The following is a 4,297-nucleotide window of genomic DNA, read 5'->3' as shown; positions in this document are numbered from 1 at the left end:
AAAAAATTTTAAAAAATAATATATAGGCACTTATCCAAATGATAGTACTGCAAAAGTACTAACAATCCCCTCTGGTCACCTGTGACTGTTACTTACTTGCAGTGTTATCCTGTATAGAAAGAATTCCACACCTAAAGAGAAGTGCATTTCACCTAATATTGAATGTTAATCTTAGAACATTATCTTCTTTTCAAGAAGCAAGCATAATTCATCTTCACTTTAATGGAAAATTAATCTGAGATTCTTGCATTAATTTCCTATAACTATTGTGACTTTTCTTTTGATCTTCTAGTATCAGAAGTCACTGCTTGACTTAGGGTATTTTTATGTGAAAACTAACATAGCTGTTTTCCCTGAACTTCTTATATAACTTACCACACATTTAGTTAATTCTTAATATATTCTGGAGACAAGGCGAGATATTTTTAAAGAATACAAATATAACAGAAACATTTTTTCCCTCTAAAACCATGCTTAAATTCCTATATGGTATTTTGTCTGGAGGTATAATATAAACTCATGTAGAAAAGTGAATCTGAGTAGGACTCATCTGCACGAGCTAATATACATGATGTTTACTTAAAAGGAATTATCTGAAATATTATTAAAGTCCAGAAGTAAAACTTTATAAGCCTTGTCACCCTCACGGATCTGTGTAAAGTGGTGTTTTAAGCAAGTATTTAATTGCGTTTTGATCTTCCTTGTTATTAAAATAATTCCAAGATTTGGACCTTATGTTTTGAGTTTATCAGAAAAAAGGTATGAAATGTTGCCACATTAAGTGTAAAGACACTATACTGACCCTTTTCAAATGATAAATGTTAAATCTGTTAAAATAATTATTTTCTAAAATGATGGTCAGGACCAAAAATCTATATCATAAGACGCTTTAGAGACTAATTTTCTTGCATTGTAGAGAGGAATATTAGTAGTGTGTCTAGTGGTAATGGTGATGGTGCAGAGGCCCAGAAGTGAGACATTTAACATATAGCACCATCAAAAGTAGGGGTGGGAATGTGCGGATGGTAAGTGGAGGAACATAAATTTGATCTCTTATTGATGAACTTGTATTAGCTACTCCCACAAATAGTATCTGGCCAACAATTTTTGGAGCCTGTTTTTGCAGAATCCATCCTGTAATTGCTCTATCTATCATATTCAAATGCTTCCTAGGACTTTTGTTCATAAAGAGTCATGGAATCTTTGAAGATTTCTAGCTTGCATGGACCTCAGATTGCCTTCTTGGCCAATTCAGGGTGACTGTGCACTTTGAGGGCAGACCCTGTCTTCAGACATTGGAGGATTATGCTCACACCACATGTGCTGTGCTTCCCAGGCTTGCACATTCCTTCTGTCCCTGGCTATCGTCCAGGGCACATGTCAGCAGACAAAGCAGTGTAGGTAACAGGGACCTAACACACTCAGTCTCTGCCTGATAGGTTATTTTGATCTGTATTTGAAGGTAGATACAATAACTGTTTAGCTGAATGTTAAGAAACTGCAATTGCTATAGTTCAGAAATGGTGAAATATCAGCAATTTTATATATATCTGTATAATACTTGCTTTCTCATACTTATTCGGTATTTACTAAGGGCAAAGCATGAGTGAAAATACTTATAATATCAGGCCATTTACCTCTCACAAGCAGATGATGAGGTAGAGTTTTGTCCACTTTACAGGTGAGGAAGTTGTGTCTTAGAGAAGATAAAGGTCCCATAGCTAGTATGTGGCAAAGCCTTAACTCACAATCAAGTGTGTTCTAGAACAAGTCCCTTCTCTTGACTAATCTCCTGTAAGTGTTAAATGGGTTGGATCTTTCTGTTTAAAAAAAGTCATCGATTTTGCAGAAACACCACCTTTTAAGATTATCACCACAATGTTAATTAAGCTCCACTGCCATTCCATTCAGTCTGCCCAAATTAGCCTCCAAATTAATGAGGGTTTGTTGTTGTTGTTGTTGTTTTGTTTTGTTTTATTTTTGTTCATTGATGAGAGGTGCATTTTGGGTTACTAATTTCAGAGAACATTATCTACTTGAAAAAATTCTACTAATCATCCTAATAGTCTGTCATTTTAGGGAATAACTGTAATTAAGGAAAACATATGAAATCCTCTAAAACCATAAAGCTTTCCAGAATAATCCATTTACCTTTGGAAGTAAAAACCTGAAAAATGTCTAGGAAGTTTATTTTCAAAGTACAAGAGCAGACAACAGCCCAAAGCCACCTCTTTTTTCTTTCCCATTTTCACCTCATTTGCTGAAGCACTGTTAGATAGGCCAGAAGTAATGTGATAGCTAAGAGTGTGAGCCTGGGAGCAGATTCCTAGTCTTCAGTCCTGGTTCTGCTCCTTTGAAGGATTTGGTCATGGTGGAGCTATTGTACAATATGAAAAAAAAAAAAAAAAAAAAATGTTCTTGGAGGCCTGATGTCAATTTAGTAGATTTCTATATTTGTTGAATTTTTCAATTTGCAGTGGGACATGTTCTTGAGGTGATGCTATGTAGAGTATACCTCACATAAGAATTTCCATATGTGCTTCACAGAGTTTCTGCCAGTTATTCCTTAACCTCTCCCTGGGGTGTGGGAGTGCCCTTACAGTTCTTCCAATCTAGCCTGACAAAGATTAGGCCCCAAGTTGTAAGATGGGGTTTATTTTCTGCCAAGTGAAACAACCTTTCCTACAAACATAACAATATAATAAATAAAGAGAGATCACATCATAAGTTAGGACATGATGAAGGAGAACTCAGAGCTAGTCGTGTTTCTAGAATTAGAAATACTATAGTATCAAAATCAATTTCACAATTTGTATTTTTTATGATCCTAATGAATCTCCTAATAGCTAAATCTATCAGCAGAAGGAAATAATTGATGCTATTTTATTATCTTAAAAAGAAGTTTTACAGTATGGTAATAAAATATTTAAATAAAGTATTTTGTAATGAAACAATTGCTCCTTATTATTATTCATCAGTTAATTTATCATGATGTTATTTTTCCTTTATACACTTATGAGCTATAGACATAAGTTTAATGCTTTAAAATTAGGTCTTCAGCTGGGTGTTATGGCATATGGCTGTTAGCCCAGTGACTCTGGAGGCCGAGGCAGGAAAATCACAAGTTCCAGGCCAGCCTCAGCAACTTAGCAAGGCCCTAAGTAACTTAGCTAGATCCTGTCTCAAAATAAAAAGGACTGGGGATGTAGCTCAACTGGGTTCAATCTCTAGTACCAAAAAGATTTTTTAAATAAAAAAATTAAATTATGCCTTCAATTTTTGTTTTTAGTAATTTCTCCTATTTTCTTAGTTTGATTACTTAGAAATTAAGTTATTCCTTTTATTAAAGCATTATCAAGCTGGGCACAGTGGCACTTGCCTGTAATCCTAACAGTTTAGGAGACAGAGGCAGGAGAATCACAACTTCAATACCAGCATCAGCAACTTAGCAAGACCCTGCCTCAAAATTAAAAAAAAATACAAATAAAATAAAGGATTGGGGCTGTAGCTCAGTGGTAAAGCACTTGCCTCTCATGTATGAGGCACTCGGTGCTCAGAACCACATTAAAAAAATAAATAAAGATATTGTGTATCAATCTACAACCAAAAAAAAAAAATTTAAAAAAGAAAAGTATTTAAAAATTCAAAAAAAAAAAAAAATAAAAAAAAAAATAAAAAAGAAAAGATGGCTAAGATGTGGCTCAGTTGTTAAGCTCTTCTCAGTTCAAACCCTGGTACAAAAATTTTTTAAAAAAAAGATTATTAATAATACGTGTGAGACACTGGGTTCAGTCCTCAGGATAAATAAATAAAATAAAAAATCATGGTACTTAAAAAGGTGATAGTTTCTATTGAAGATGACAAATTAGTTTATGCTTTATTAACACATTTTTGTTGTTATGAATTAGTTATATTTATTGTTTTGCTAATAATGTTTAAACAATATTATTAAACAATAATCTTATTAACTCCAAGAATCTAGAATCTACACTTGATCTTAGCCAAAAGGCCGAGAAGCGATAAGAATCTAGAATCTAGTATTGTGTTAAAATGAATCAAAATCAAATGAAATAGGAGATGGGAATCAATGAGCCAATTAAACATTATTTAAATTATCAACTTTATCCACCTGAGACTGTAAATTGAGAAGGAAGGAAGAAGATCTGAATTGAATTTCAAGAAGCAGCCTCTTACCATTACTATCTTTAAAGGATCAACTTGATAAGCAATCTAGAGGGTTTCCTTGATAATCTGAGAAAGGAGCATTGGGCTTGTAGCTTCCTCTGTCATGCTTGAG

General features: G+C 33.7%; 1 pseudogene; it reads right to left on the bottom strand.

Annotated features, from left to right (window-relative positions):
- Positions 1–3,916: 3,916 nt before the first annotated feature.
- Positions 3,917–4,021, bottom strand: LOC125616002 (annotated as a pseudogene).
- Between the last annotated feature and the right edge of the window lie 276 nt (positions 4,022–4,297).

The sequence above is a fragment of the Marmota marmota genome, unplaced genomic scaffold (genome assembly GCF_001458135.2).
Source record: "Marmota marmota marmota unplaced genomic scaffold, marMar, whole genome shotgun sequence".
In the NCBI taxonomy this organism is placed as follows: domain Eukaryota; kingdom Metazoa; phylum Chordata; class Mammalia; order Rodentia; family Sciuridae; genus Marmota; species Marmota marmota.
This window is presented reverse-complemented; position numbering and strand designations above follow the sequence as displayed.